Genomic DNA, 16,903 nt, shown 5'->3' with positions numbered 1-16,903 from the left:
CTAATCCTAAAATTTCTATAAAAGGCAAAAGAACTAGACCAGCCAATTCTGAGACTCTGAAATTCTGAAAAAGGAAGAACAAAGTCATAGGCCCCACATTACTTAATTTCAAGAATTACTGTAAAGTCACAATAAACAAGAGTGTGGTGGTATCAACAGGATAGACACATAGATCAGACAAACAGAATGAAGAGCCTAGAAATAGAGCTTTATGAATATATGCAACTGATTTTTGATACAGGTGTAAAAGTAATTCAATAAAGAAAAGATAAATAGCCTTTTAAAAAAATGAGTGTTTCGTACCTTTTACCAGGTGCCAAAAACCCCCACAAAACAAAACAAACAAAAAAAACCCTCAAAAAGACCCCTAAAATAGATCATAGATATAACCTGTAAAATTTCTTTAGAAAGGAAAAAAAAAACAGGGGGAACTATGTTACAATGGGTTCATTAATGGGGTTTTAGAAATCAAAAGCATGATCATGAAAGAAAATATTGGTTAATTACATCCTATCAACATTTAAAAAAAATTGTTCTGTGTGAAAGACACTGTTATGCAAAGGAAAAGACAACTTATAGAATGGGGAAAATGTTTGCAAATCACTTATCTGATGAATTACTTGTACTGAGAATATATAAAAGCTCCCCAAACTCAATAATATGAAAACCAATAGCATAATAAAAAATATTCACAACATTTGCACAGACATTTCATGTGCAAATAAGGACATAAAAAGATGGTCAATATCATTAGTCACCAAGAAAATACAAAGAAAAACCACAGTGAGATACCACTATACACATATCAGAATGTTTAAAAAATTTTTTTAACTAGCAATATCCTATGTTTACGAGAATGTGGAGCCCCCCTCGTGCATTGCTAATGGGAATTTGAAATGAGACAGCCATTTTGGAAGACAATTTCATAGTTCCTTTGAGACTTAATACTTTAAGAAATGTTACATTTTTCTCTGAAAGGTCATAGTTATCATATGGCCCAGCAATCTCACACATAGGCATTTACCCAAATGAATCCCGAAATTTATGTTCACATAGCTTTATTTATGATCACCAAAAACTGGAAACAGTTCTGTGGTGAACAGAATAATAATCCCTCTAAGATCTATATCCTAATCCCTGAAGCTGGTGAATGTGCTAGTTACATGACCAGTGGGGTATTAAAGTTTCAGGTGGAATTAAAATTGCTAATCTGTTGACTTTAAAATAGGGACATGTTTCTGGAATATCCAGGTGGGCAGAAGACAATCATTAAGGTCCATAAAAATGGAAGAGGAGTTGGAAGTCAGAACCAGAGAATTGGCAGTGTGAGATCTCAGCCTGGCATTGCTGACATTGAAGATGAGAGAAGAGGGCCACAAGTCAAGGAATGTGGGCTTTTAGAAGCTGGAAAGGACAGGGAAATGGGTGCTACCCTAGAGACTCTGGAGAGGCAGACAGGCTTGCTGACACATCGATTTCAGTCTAGTGAGACCGATTTTGGACCTCTGATCTCCATTAACTAACAATGAAAAAAATATGTGTTATTTTAAGCCATTAAGCTAGTGGTAACTTATTACTGCAGCATTAGAAAACTAATAGATACTCAGATGTCCTACAACAGAAAAATGGACATCTGTCCAATAGAATACTTCTCCACAATAAAACTGTAACAATCACCTATTCATGAAACCTATTCATGAATGAAACCTAAGGGCATCTTAGTAAGTTAAAGTATCCAGATCCCAATAGCATTTGCAAGCATCAGGCAAAATGAAAATGGTAAGGATAATAATGGGTAATTGCTTAGCAGGGTTTGGAGTTTTAGGAATAGATTCACTGCAAAAGAATTGCACGGGAGGATTTGGGGGGAAATAGAACAGTTCTGTATGGTACACAACTGTACACATTTGTCAGAATACATGGAACTAGATATACCACACAGAGGGAATTTTAACTGTATGCAAATAAAAAAAAAACAATCAGGAAGTTAGAGAAACTGCAGGGGCAAATAACCATATATATCTTTCAGTTGGATTAAAAAAAAAAGTTAATGGAAAAATCACTCACATTCCTACCAGAGAGAGAAGTATTGTCAGCTGGTAGTGTAGGTGTTCTTGGAATTCTTGTACTTGTATAGGTGAATAGAGATATAGATTATTTTCAAATTCATCAAAATCTCGAACAAATTTTCATATCATTTAAAAATCATTTGTGGTATTTAATACCTCAATTGTGCCTTTCTTTTCTATGAAGTCTGTCAAGTTTTCAAACTGTTCATTTGTTGTGACTATCTAAACTGGCACGGTAAATTGTTGAGATTACAAATTAGCAATTATCTAAATTTGTTTGCTTCTTTCTCGTGCTTAGTTATCTACTGCTGTGTAGTCATACTACCACAAAGTTAGGAGCTTTAAAAAACATACTTTTGTTTGGGCACCTGGGTGGCTCAGTCAGTTGAGTGGGCCAACTTTTGATTTGGGCTCAGGTCATGATCTCGTGGTTTGTGAGTTCGAGTCCCATGTCAGGCTCTGCACTGACAGTGTGGACCCTGCATCTTGGGATTCTCCCTTTCTCTCTCTCTCTCTGCCTCTCCCCCTCCTGTGCTTCTCTCTCTCTAAAAAGAAATAAACTTAGAAAAAAAGAACAACAGAAAAGCCCCATGCATTTATTATCTCACATTTTCTGTGGGTCATGACCCCACAGTTTAGCTGCCTCCTCTGCTTATAGCCACATAAGCCTGAACTCACATTGTTGGTTAGGCAAGATTTCTCATCTGGTGGCTTGACTGGGGAAGGAACTGCTTTCCTTCTTGTGTGGTTGTTAGCAGCTTTGGTTTTCTGCTGGCTATTCGCTGCAGGCCCCCCTCAGCTCCTAGAGGTCACCTGCAGTTCCTTGTCATGTAAGTTTTCCTAACATGGCTGCTTACCTCCTTATCAGAAGGGTGCTGCAGTCTTATATAACATAATCACGTAATCAGGCATACATAATCCCGTACTTCTTTGCAAGTAACAGGTCCCACCCACACTTAAGGGTATAGGAACACACAAGAGTGTGAGCACCAGGGAGTGAGGATGAGAGGGGGGCACCACAAATGTGTTAATCAAGAATCTTCTGGAAAAAAAGTCTTCAGCGGCATCCCATGTCTTCTTGCTTAGAGTGACTGTGGCCTCTCCAGAAACCTCTAAAGGATTCTTTTATTATCTCTTTTTCCTACATTTATTTCTAGTTTCTATTTTATTTGTCGTAAGTATCTTTTTCTACTTCTTAAGGAAACTACTTTCTACTAACGTCAAATAGCTAAGTGTTCCTTTCTTATTCGGTCCTTATTTGTTCTTAATTTCCAACATGTGGTGCCACCCAGATCTGTTGCTGGTAAAAAGTTCCATATTTTACAGATCCTTTTGTTCACTTCAGCAAGAATATGGAAATGAAGATGATGTATCTAAATTATAATTTTTATCTAGAATTAATGTGAATCTTTTAATGTTTTATTTGAGGAGACGTTATTCATGAAGAACTGTTGGTCACGGGTTTGAGAGACAAAGTTTCTTCACAAGCCTGTGACTTGTTCTGAAATATTTGATTTTATCTACTTGTTCTGTGGGTACATTTCCCTTGCCTTTCTGTCCTTTTTTTCCCCTCAGATTTTAGTCTAGCACCTTAAACTCTAATACTGAATTTTACCATGTCAGAGTTTTATGTGTCTTTAGTTACACCATATACAATTTATAGGGTTTTAGACGAGCTAATTAAAATCGTAAAGCCTTGGCTTCTTTGTGAACAAATAAGAGATAATTGCAGAAATTGCCTTAAAACAGTTTGAGAAATTAATTGTACATAAAGCACCTGTACACTGCCCGGTGCATGCTTAACCCCCTAATAAAGATGACTATTGTTTGTGATTTATGAAAATGGGCATGTTTCAACATAATCTTGTTTGATTCACAAACAACTCTGTGATATAGAAAGTAGAAAGTATCTTTCAAATTTGACATATGAAATAACTTAATGCCAGGGATACTAAGTGACTTAAGTTTTCACTGAAAGAGTGGAGAAGCCTGAACATGGCGCAGGGCCAAATATTTGACTTCAATCCTTCACCCCTCACATTCTGCCATAACTAACAGGAGACCTAGAAAGGAGGTATATCCTACAAGGTGATGCTGTCCATCCATCAGCTAAACTTGCCAACAGTTTTCAAGATGTTAAAACTGCAACCTGTCAACAATTTGGTATCACTTCCACCCTACCACAGGGTGGTAAGGGCCATTATTTTTCCACTGGATTGTTGCATTGGCTTCCTAATTTGCCATTTTGATTCTGCCAGCTTCACCACCAACACACAGTGTATATCATCAACACATTGAACTACATGATGTTTAATCTTCAATGAGATCATGTCACTCCTTTGATCAAAATATTTCATTGTCATTGCTTATGCTTCATTCACCATGATGTTTATGCAGGTTAAGTGGCTATAAATGGGCACATGGTTAAGTGGATATAAGTACGCTAAAATTGCACTTAGCATTTTATTTATTATATAACTATATATATATGTATATATACACAACTATATATGTATACACAACTATATATATATATATACACACAACTATATATATATATATATATACACAGATATATATACACAACTATATATATATACACAACTATATATATATATACAACTCTCTCTCTCTCTCTCTCTCTCTCTATATATATATATATATATATACACAACTATATATAGCCTTCCTTTTCTTCATGGTTCATGCCCATCATTTAAAGAGACTGAACTTGCGGGCACCTGGGTGACTCAGTTGGTTAAGTGTGTCTGACTTAGGATCAGGTCATGATCTCACAGTTTGTGAGTTCGATTCCCACGTCGGGCTCTGTGCCGACAGCTCAGAGCCTGGAGCCTGCTTCCGATTCTGTGTCTCCCTCTCTCTCTCTGCTCCTCCCCCACTCACACTCTGTTTCTCTCTGTCTCTCAAAAATAAACAAGCATTAAAAAAAAGAAATTTAAAGAGACTAAACTTGGACTCATGTTAACAAGCTTACCTAATATTAAAAGGATAAACTGAGACAAGAAAAGACCAAAGAGCTTATGTTTCCTGGACCAAAGACCTCTCCATCTACCAGGTCACTTCTTTAGAAGAGATTACTTTTGAATACATTCCTTGGAAGTTGAAGTTTGAATGTATGCTCCTGAAATAGGGATAAAGTGTGTTTTGATTTGTTTTACTTTTTCCTGATCTAATATTACAGGCAGTTTAGAAGGGGATCTCTATCATATTCCAGACTCAGTCATTTACTCTGTTTAACTATGAGTAAATTACTTCTACTCTCTATGCCTCAGTTTCTTCAAGTGAGAAAAGCTTAAATTATAATTATTTCCAAGTTGAAACATGTTGCAATTCTATGAATGGCGATAAATGTAGCAAATCCTTGGAACTGTGTTTATCCAATTAAACTCTGCAGTCCTGTAATTAAAAAGGATTAGATATGAACGTACAACAGAACTTTCTGTTTACCCTTAGAGAAAGCCACCAGCCCATGATAAAGACAATAAAGCTGCTTACATTTACTGCAAAGAACTTTGAAAATATGCATTTCATGTTCTTACTGCATTACAAATATATTCCAGTTACTGTTTTCTCGGTCTGGCATATATATCACACCTGGAGTCATAGGTAGAGAGAACATTCCTGCTTTTCTTATGGGCGACCTGCCCTTTGATTTTGTTGCTTTGTTTCACTACTTTCTTCTTTGAGCCTGAGCTAGGGTTAGGGTAAGGCCCCAGGAAGTGTCAGGGGCAGAGTCACCCGGTATTGCAGTGATCTCCCTGGTGGGCTGAGTTGAGGGCTCATTGTAGGCTTAATTAGCTTAGGGTTTGGGTTCAGGAGTCAGAAGATTGTTTGGGTGAGGGTTAGGTTTTGGTTCAGAATCACCTCCTGCAAGATTCTTTTTCATTAACAATGAGTTAAATGGCTCAGGTTTTTGGTATTTGAAGAAAATTATGATTTTAATTTTCTTTATGTGTTTGAACTATTGTGCAATAAATGCATATTCTTTAGAGAAAATTTGTCAGATGAAAACATTTTTTAAATAATTTTTAATGTTAATTTATTTTTGAGGGGGGAGGGGTGGAGAGAGAGGGGGACAGAGGATCTGAAGTCAATGCAGAGCTCGAATTCATGAACTGTTGAGATCATGACCTGAGCCGAAGGTGGACGCTTAAGACTGAGCCACCAGGCACCCCAAAATGAAAACATTTTTAAGTATAATTATCGTTCTCCAAGATAATCAATATGTGCCTTTTAGTAAGTAGTTGTTACAAAAGGAAAAAACTGTATTTTAACCCAATTCAAAAAGTCTCAAATATACTGACTTGTACTTGATTTATTATATATATAGCACACATATATAATATTACATATATATAGCATATATGTATATATATAATATAGCATATATATATGCTAGACATTTTTTAAAAAAATATTGTTTCACAGATCTCTAGTGTTTTATTCCATTTTATTCTACTATAGACCTTTGTCAAGGTTTATAAGTCTTTCATGGGCTATGTCAAAAATACTGATTAGCCTATCAACAAAACAAAACAAACCCAAAGTACTTTCCAACTCTGATACTGAGATTCTGTTTCTGGTATTTTCATTTTTTTTAATGTTTTCTATATAGCTGCTGAATTTTCCCAATTTTTTCACTTGTTTTCCACTATTACCACTAGATTATGTATATATATATATACATATATATGTATATATATATATATATAATTATTTTAATTTCCTGTGATAATATCAACTTCTGAGCCATCTATGTCTGATTCTATTAACTATTTCCTCTCTTAATGATAGCTCATATTTTATTAGGCTTTTAAATGTGCCTTGAATTTTTTTATTGAATTGCCAAATGTTGTATATAGAAGAGGAGAGATTGCAGCAAATGATACTTACATTCACACACACACACACACACACACACACACACACACACACAAAGCACTCTGCTCTCAGGCCCAGAGTGTGTAGGAGGCATGGGGGTATTCAGAAAACTCTAGTCTGTAGTCAAGCTGAGACTGGACTTCACTTCTAACTATTTGAGTACAGGTCTTAAACTTTGCCTTACCAAGGCTTGGCATTACAGTGCCTGGAAAGAGTATTTGAATTCTCTTGCCCTGTCCTCACACTTCAGCGGCCTCTGCACCGATGCCTCCACCTAGTCTCAGCTTCCCTATTGCTCTCACAGCAAAAGATGGTCACTCTCTCATCCTGTGTGTGATGCTTGAAGTGTCTTGTAGTTGGCCCGCAACATCCTCAGACCATGGTAGGCCTGGAGAGGGTTCCCTTTCAGCTCTTTCTGCCCCTCTCTCCGTGAAAAGTATCAATCACCTGGTGCTTGGGTTAAGGCTGAATAAGAGAGGACCTCTCTCTGTTCTCTTGCAGTCCACACAGATTGTAGAAGGTCTGACATGCCTGTTTACCAGAAGGGCCTCGGGGGGCACCTGGATGGATCAGTTGGTTAAGCATCAGACTTTCGATTTGGGCTCAGGTCATGATCCCAGTCTCCTGAGATTAAGCCCTGCATTGGGCTTCACGGTGAGCATGGAGGCTATTTAAGATTCTCTCTCTCTCTCTCTCTCTCTAAAAAAAAAAAAAAAAGGCCTCTGTCAGATCTCCTCCACCAGCAGTCGATGACACTGCTTCCTCCCCAGGGTTGAGCAAGCCCCCCCGCCCCAGTTTGTTCCAGTTCTTCAGGAGATTTTTCTCAGTTCTCTGCTCCTATGTCCAGCTTTGACTGTGAGCACTAGATGAAAACTCATGAAAAAAGCCAGTGGATGGGGGCAGAGATCCTTTTTGTCTGGAACTCCCAGAAATTCTATTTTTTTTTTTGGATTATGAAAATATTTATTTTTTTAATTTTTTATACGTCTTTTTTTTCAATATATGAAGTTTATTGTCAAATTGGTTTCCATACAACACCCAGTGCTCATCCCAAAAGGTGCCCTCCTCAATACCCATCACCCACCCTCCCCTCCCTCCCACCCCCCATCAACCCTCAGTTTGTTCTCATTTTTAAGAGTCTCTTATGCTTTGGCTCTCTTCCACTCTAACCTCTGTTTTTTTTTTCCTTCCCCTTCCCCATGGGTTTCTGTTAAGTTTCTCAGGATCCACATAAGAGTGAAACCATATGGTGTCTGTCTTTCTCTGTATGGCTTATTTCACTCAGCCTAACACTCTCCAGTTCCATCCACGTTGCTACAAAGGGCCATATTTCATTCTTTCTCATTGCCACGTAGTACTCCATTGTGTATATAAACCACAATTTCTTTATCCATTCATCAGTTGATGGACATTTAGGCTCTTTCCATAATTTGGCTATTGTTGAGAGTGCTGCTATAAACATTGGGGTACAAGTGCCCCTATGCATCAGTACTCCTGTATCCCTTGGGTAAATTCCTAGCAGTGCTATTGCTGGGTCATAGGGTTGGTCTATTTTTAATTTTCTGAGGAACCTCCACACTGCTTTCCAGAGTGGCTGCACCAATTTGCATTCCCACCAACAGTGCAAGAGGGTTCCCATTTCTCCACATCCTCTCCAGCATCTATAGTCTCCTGATTTGTTCATTTTGGCCACTCTGACTGGCGTGAGGTGATATCTGAGTGCGGTTTTGATTTGTATTTCCCTGATGAGGAGCGACGTTGAGCATCTTTTCATGTGCCTATTGGCCATCCGGATGTCTTCTTTAGAGAAGTGTCTATTCATGTTTTCTGCCCATTTCTTCACTGCGTTATTTGTTTTTCGGGTGTGGAGTTTGGTGAGCTCTTTATAGATTTTGGATACTAGCCCTTCGTCCGATATGTCATTTGCAAATATCTTTTCCCATTCCATTGGTTGCCTTTTAGTTTTGTTGGTTGTTTCCTTTGCTGTGCAGAAGTTTTTATCTTCATAAGGTCCCAGTAGTTCATTTTTGCTTGTAATTCCCTTGCCTTTGGGGATGTGTCAAGTAAGAAATTGCTACAGCTGAGGTCAGAGAGGTCTTTTCCTGCTTTCTCCTCTAGGGTTTTGATGGTTTCCTGTCTCACATTCAGGTCCTTTATCCATTTTGAGTTTATTTTTGTGAATGGTGTGAGAAAGTGGTCTAGTTTCAATCTTCTGCATGTTGCTGTCCAGTTCTCCCAGCACCATTTGTTAAAGAGGCTGTCTTTTTTCCATTGGATATTCTTTCCTGCTTTGTCAAAGATTAGTTGGCCATATGTTTGTGGGTCTAGTTCTGGGGTTTCTATTCTATTCCATTGGTCTATGTGTCTGTTTTTGTGCCAATACTGTGCTGTCTTGATGGTTACAGCTTTGTAGTAGAGGCTAAAGTCTGGAACTCCCAGAAATTCTAAATTAGCATGCCAGCCCACACTCAGCTCCTAAAACTGCTTCAGCTTCAGCTGTTTTCTTCTTACCCATGTGCAGTGGTTTAATGTGTCACCTCAACCTTCACATGTTGAGACTCTAACCCTCAAAGGTGACAGTGCTAGTAGGCGTGGCCTTTGGGAGTTGCTTAAGCAATGAAGGTAGAGCCCTCATCAATGGGATTCATGACTTATAAAAGAGGTTCCAGAGAGACCCCTCCCCTCCCCCACCCCCCAATCCCTTCCACCATGTGCGGACACAATGAAAAGGACCCAGCTATGAACTAGGAAGAAGTCTTCTCACTCAGCAGTGCTGGTATGCCAATCTTGAACTTCTACCCTCCAGAAACAGCAGAATGAGATGTCTGTTGTTTATTAGTTATCCGGTCGGGTATTACGTTACAGCAGCCTGAGCGGACCGAGGCAGTGTCTATGGCATCTGTATCATCCTGCTGTCCTGACCGAGATGGAAGCTGCAGGGCTCCCTTCACGTCACTCTGAGCCGGCAGCTCTTTGTTGAGTTCAAAATTACTGTAACTTTGTAGCTTATCCAGTTGTTTTTATAATTGGGCTGGGAGATGTATTTCTTGCCATTTGCTCTCTCTTAAGTGGAAACAGAGATCTTGTTTTTTTAACTTTAATTCCAGTGTACTTAACACACAGTGTTCTATCAGTTTCAGGTATACAGTATTCTAGTCTTCGGAGATGGGACTTTAGCTCATTATTTTTCAGTCTGTTATCTTGTATATAACCTTTTGTAATGGAAGGTGCTCTCTCATATGGATCCCTCCTCAAAGATGTGTTTCTCTATATTTTATTAGGGCACATCGGAGCTGGTCCTAAAGCTTTAGATACCTCTTCCCTGTATATACGGCAGAAACATGAACTGACTCTAATTACAAGGCAGGTATCACAACAGTACGCATGGCTCAATAATAGGTGAAACTCACATTTTTGGCCCTCAATTTGAAACCCCTCCGCAACACCTGTCTCTTATCTTTGCCATACATCTTTCACCCTTTCTTAGTTTCCATCATCTTACTTCTCATTTGTACCTCTCTTGACTGGATGAATTTTGTCCTCTTTTGGGTAACTCTACCAGAAATTCGAATCCTCTCACCTCCAGCACTTTCTGGGGCCCAATCAGCTAAGCCTGACAGCTTTTAAAAAAAATTTTAACAAATTTTTAAAATTTAATAATTTTGTGTATTTTCATTCCAGTATAATGAACACACAGCATCATATTAGTTTCAAGTGTACAATACAGTGATTCACAATTCCATATATTACCCACTGCTCATCATGGTAAGTGTACTCTTTCTTAATCCCCTTCCCCTATTTCACCCTTTTCTCCATCCACTTCCCCTCTGGTAACCATCAGTTTGCTCTCTACAGTTAAGAGTCTGTTTTTTGGTTCATTTCTCTCTCTCCCTTTTTTTCCTTTGTTCATTTGTTTTGTTCCTTAAATTCCACATGTGAATGAAATCATACGGTATTTGTCTTTCTCTTACTGACTTGTTTCACTTAGCGTTATATTCTCTGACTCCATCCACATCCTTGCAAATGGCAAGATTTCATTCTTTCTGTGGCCGAATAATATACCATTGTGTGTATATTTCACATCTTCTTTATCTATTCATCCATCGACAGACACTTGGGCTGCTTCTATAGTTTGGTTATTGTAAATAACCCTGCAATAAACATAAGGGTAGATACATTCCTTTGAGTTAGTGTTTTTGTATTTTTGGGGTAAATACCCAGTAGTGCAATTTCCAGATCACAAGGTAGTTCTATTTTTAATTTTTTGAGGACTCTCTGTACTATTTTCCACAGTGGTGCTCCAGTTTGCAACCCCACCAACAGTGTATGAAGGTTCCTTTTCCTCCACAGCTTTGTCAACACTTGTTGTTTCTTGAGTTTTTGATTTTAGTTGTTCTGACAGGTGTGAGGTGATATCTCATTGTGGTTTTGATTTGCATTTCCCTGATGATGAGTGACGTTGGGCATCTTTTCATGGGTCTGCTGGCCATCTGGATGTGTTCTTTGCAGAAATGTCTGTTCATATCTCCTGCCCATTTTTAAATTGAATTACTTAACAAATAACCAACAAAAAGGTGATGAATTATGTAAGTACTTTATATGTTTTTGATACTAACCCTTTATTGAGTATGTCATTTGCAAATATCTTCTTCCATTCAGTAGGTTGTCTTTTACTTTTTGTGTGTGTGTGATTTCTTTTTCTGTACAGAAGTTTTTTATTTTGATGTATCACAATAGTTTATTTTTGCTTCTGTTTCCCTCTCAGGAGACATATATAGAAAGATGTATGGCTGATGTCAGAGAAATTATTGTTTGTGGTCTCTTCAAGGATTTTTATGGTTTCAGGTCTCACATTTAAGTCGTTAATCCATTTTGAGTTTATTTTTGTGTACGGTGTAAGGGACTGGCCCAGTTTCATTCTTTTGCATTTAGCTGTCCAATTTTTCTGACACCATTTGTTGAAGGACTGTCTTTTTTTCCCATTTCATATTCTTGCTTCATTTGTTGAAGATTATTGGCCATATCATTGTGGGTTTATTTCTGGAGTTTCTATTTTATTCTCTTTATTTATGTGTCTATATTTGTGCCAGTCCCATACTGTTTTGATTACCACTGCTTTGTAATATAACTTGAAGTCTGAAATTGATACCTCCAGTTTTGTTTTCCTTTTTCAAGATTGCTTTGGCTCTTTGGAGTATTTTGTGGTTCCATACCAATTTTAGGAGTGTTTGTTCTAGTTCTATGAAAAATGCTGTTGGAATTTTGATAGGGTTTGCATTAAATGTGTAGATATAAACATTTTATCAATATTTTTTCTTCCAGTCCATGAGCATGGCATGTCTTTCCATTTGTTTCTGTTTTCTTCAGTTTCTTTCGTCAATGTTTTATAGTTTTCAGAGTACTAATCTTTCACCTCTGGTTAAGTTTATTCCTAGTTACTCCACTATTTTTGGTACATTTGTAAATGGGATTGTTTTCTTAACTTCTCTTTCTTTTGTTTCATTATTGATGTATAGAGATGTAACAGATTTCTGTACATGGATTTTGCATCCTGCATCTATACTGAATTTGTGTATCAATTCTAGCAGTTTTTTTTTTGGTGGCATCTTAAGGAATTTCTATACATAGTAATATGTCATATACAAATAGTGAAAGTTTTACTTCTTCCTTACTGATTTGGATACCTTTTATTTATTTTTATTGTTGTCTAACTTCTGTGGCTAGGACTTCCAGTACTATGTTGAATAAATGTGGTGAGAGTGTCTTGTTCCTGATCTTAGGAAAAGCACTTAGTTTTTTTTCCTATTGAGTATGATGTTCACTGTGGGTTTTTCATAAAAAGCCTTTATTATGTTGAGGTGTGTTTCCTCTAAACCTACTTTATTGATGGTTTTTTGTTATGAATGGATGTTGTACTCTGTGAAATCCTTTTTTTTTTGCATCTATTGAAATGATCAGATGGTTTTTATATTTTTTCTTGTTGATGTGATGTCTCACACTGATCGATTTGAAAATATTGAACCACCCTTGCATCCCAGGAATAAATCCCACTTGATCATGGTGAATAATTTTTTAATGTATTGTTGGATTCAGCCTGCTAATATTTTTTTTGGGAGTTTTACATCTATTTTCACCAGAGATATTGGTCTATAGTTCTTTTTTTGTAGTGCCTTTATCTGGTTTTGGTATCAAGGTAATGCTGGCTTCATAGAATGAATTTGGATGCTTTCTTTCCTCTTCTGTTTTTTGGAAAAGTTTGAAGAGAATACATATTAACTTCTCTTTAAATGTTTGGTGGAATTTACCTATGAAGCCATCAGGCCCTGGACTTTTGATTGTTGAGAATTTTTTTTTAAATTTTTTTTTTAATGTTTATTTGTTTTTGAGAGAGGTAGAGACAGAATGCAAGTGGGTTGGGGCAGAGAAAGAGGGAGGCACAGAATCTGAAGCAGGCTCCAGGGCTCCGAGCTGTCAGCACAGAGCCTGACGCGGGGCTTGAACTCATGAGCTGTGAGATCATGATCTGAGCCAAAGTTGGACGCTCAACCGACTGGGCCACCCAGGTGCCCCAGATTGTTGAGAATTTTTGATTACTGTTCATTTTCATTGCTGGTATTCAGTCTGTTCAAATTTTCTATTTCTTCCTGATTCAGTTTTGGTAGGTTGTATGTTTCTAGGACTGTATCCAGTTCTTCTAGGTTGTCCAATTTGTTGACATATACTTTTTCATAATAGTCACTTACAATCATTTGTATTTCTGTGGTGTAGGTTGTTATTTCTTCTTTTTCATTTCTGATTTTGTTTATTTTGAACAAATATTATTTTGGGCTTTGTTTGTTCTTCTAGCTCCTTTAGGTGTAAGGTTAGGTTGTTTATTTGTGACTTTTCTTGCTGCTGGAGGTAGAACTGTATTGCTGTAAATTTCCCTCTTAGAACTGCTTTTGCTGCATCCAGACTTTAGACAGTTGTGGTTTGTTTCCATGTAATTTTTTATTTTCTCTTTGATTTCTTGGTTGACCCATTTATTGTTTAGGAGCACATTATTTAAACTCCACATATTTGTGCTCTATCCAGATAATTTTTCTTGTGGTTGATTGCTAGTTTCATAGCTTTCTGGTCAGAATAGATGCATGGTATGACTTTGATCTTTTGAATTTGCTGAGACTTGTTTTGTGACCACATATATAATCTATTCTGGAGAATGTCCTATTAACATTACTTGTAGGGCTAGTTTGGTGCTCATAAACTCCTTTAACATTTTGCTTGTCTGGGAAACTCTTTATTTCTCCTTCTGTTATCAATGATAGCCTTGCTGGATACAGTATTCTTGCTGGATATTTTTTGCTTTCAGCACTTGAATGTATCATGCTATTCCTTTCTGGCCTTCAAATTTTCTGCTGAAAAATCCACTGGTAGCCTTATGGGGTTTCCCTGTCTTCTTTTCTTTTGCTGCTTTTAAAATTCTTTCTTTATCACTACTTTTTGCTATTTTTAAATGTTTATTTATTTTTGAGAAAGAGAGAACAGGGGACAGAAACAGAGAGAGGGAGACACAGAATCTGAAGCAAGCTCCAGGCTCTGAGCTGTCAGCACAGAGCCCAATGCAGGACTCGAACTCATGAACCATGAGATCATGACCTGAGCTTATGTCAGATGCTTAACTGACTGAGCCACCCAGGTGCCCCAACTTTTTGCCATTTTAATTACTATGTGTCTTGGTGTGGACCCCCTTGGGTTGATTTAGTTGGGGGATCTCTGTGCCTCCTAGATCTGGATATTTATTTCCTTCCCCAGGGCAAAGAAGTTTTCAGCTATTATTTCTTCAAATAAGTTTTCTGCCTTTGTTTTTTTCTCTTCTGGGATCCCTATAATATGAGTGTTATTATGCTTGATGGAGTCACGGAGTTCCCTAAGTCTATTCTCATTTTGCATTATTTTTTCTTTCAACTGATCAGCTTGATTACTTTCCATTACTCTGTCTTCCAAGTTACTTATTTGTTCTTCTGCTTCTTCTAGTCTGCTGTTTATTTCCTTTAGTACTTTTTTTTAATGTTTATTTATTTTAGAGAGAGAGACAGACAGACAGAGCGGAAGTGATGGAGGGGCAGAGAGAAAGGGAGACACAGAATCTAAAGCAGGCTCCCGGTTCTGGGCTGTCAGCACAGGGTCCAATGTGGGGCTCAAACCCATGAACCATGAGATCATGACCTGAGCCAGTCAGATGCTTAACTGACTGGGCCCCCCAAGCGCCCCTCCCTCTAGTGTTTTTTAAATTTTATTTATTGTATTTTTCCTCTCTGATTTTTTAAATCTCTTTGTTAAGTGTCTCACTGATGTCCTCCAGTGAGTATTTTTATAATCATTACTTTAAATTCTCTATCAGGAGTATTACCCTTCTTTGTTTTGCTTAGGTCTCTTGCTGTGGTTTTGCCCTGTTCTTTCATTTGGGACATATTCCTCTGTCTCCTCATTTGGTCTAACTCTTTGTGTCTGTTTCTATGTGTTAAGAAAGCCAACTATGTCTGCTATGCATGAAAGTAATGGCCTTATGAAGAAGAAGTCCTATAGTGCCCTGCAGTGCAGTGTCCCCTGTTCACTCCAACCTGTCTGCTTCAGGGGTGTCTCCTCGGTGTGTTCTGTGCAGCCTGCTGTTGTGGCTTGACTGCCTTTTCCATCAGTCCAGTCATCTGCAGTGGTTTTCATTGCCTGTTGTGGGCAATGTGTGGTCTCTGTGGTGTTAGTGGGCCAGCCTGTGCTGCTATACTGGTACAGCAGTACTGGTACTGCTGTAAACTTGAGTTTAGTCAGATCAGGTGTTTGCCAGAAATGTAGTAGCACCAAATTGCAGGGTGCTTTCCCTGTGTTGTCCTCTGAGAGGTTTTCACTGGTGGGCAGGGCCTACAATCAGACCTGTTGTCTGCCCCCAACCCACTGTTGGGGCTGCAGTCTGACTAGTATGTGTAGTTATTTTCCCCTATTCTGATGGGGCTGTTTGCACACTGTCAAGTTCGTGGCCATGGTTTGAATAGGCTCCAGCCAAGAGCGTGGTGGAGGCAGCAAGGCATGCAGTGCTCACATACTTTACGTGTTGCTGCCACCACCAGCCCAGGTTGGCTGGGGCAGGGTGCACAGTTTTCACAAGGTGCACACTGGTCTGCTGTGAAATGAGACCTGCAGCCATCACCACCAGGACCAGCTGGAGTGGATTTGCAAAGCGTGTGTGGACAGGGCATGCAGTTTTAACAAGGAGCTTGCTGGTCTTCTGATTTTTTAAAATTCCAGGCTTTAAGTCCCACTGGTTGTAAGAACTTACAAAATTTGGCCCCTGTATTTTTCAAAGCCAAATGTTATGGGGACTTGTCTTGCCTGTGCAGTCCTCCTGATGTGAAAGTCTGTTCCTCTCCCCTCCTTGCCCATGAGTCCCTCCTTCCCACAGACAGCCCTCAATCCCTTTAGCTGCCCACACTGCACATCTTCTCCCTTCCTACCCTCTTAGAGTGGCCTCTCCTCTACTTTTAGTTGTGGAATTTTTCTGCCACACTTCAGGGCATTTTCTGGATTATTTACACCGATATGAGTGTTATCTAGTTGTATCTGTAGGACAAGGTGAGCTTCGAGTCTTCCTACTCTGCCATCTTCCCAGCCTCCTGAGAGCTATTAAATTACCTTTCAAATATTTTTACTTAAGTGCTAATAGAATAAAGAATCTTACAATATACAAGTTAAATTAGTCTTTGAGTGTTTTTGAACACCTGTGGTGTGTCTGATTTCATTCAAGATGCTTTAGACACAGTGGTAAACACATCACTGTTTTTACCATCATAGAATTTATGGACTAAAGATTGGAACTATAAATAACCTCAGGAATTGTGCAAGTATTGTTGTTCTTGATCATATGCATGTATAGCCATACATAGACGTATAAATTCAAT

The sequence above is a fragment of the Acinonyx jubatus genome, chromosome D2 (genome assembly GCF_027475565.1).
Source record: "Acinonyx jubatus isolate Ajub_Pintada_27869175 chromosome D2, VMU_Ajub_asm_v1.0, whole genome shotgun sequence".
Classification (NCBI taxonomy): Eukaryota; Metazoa; Chordata; class Mammalia; order Carnivora; family Felidae; genus Acinonyx; species Acinonyx jubatus.
Note: the sequence above shows the minus strand (reverse complement) of the source record.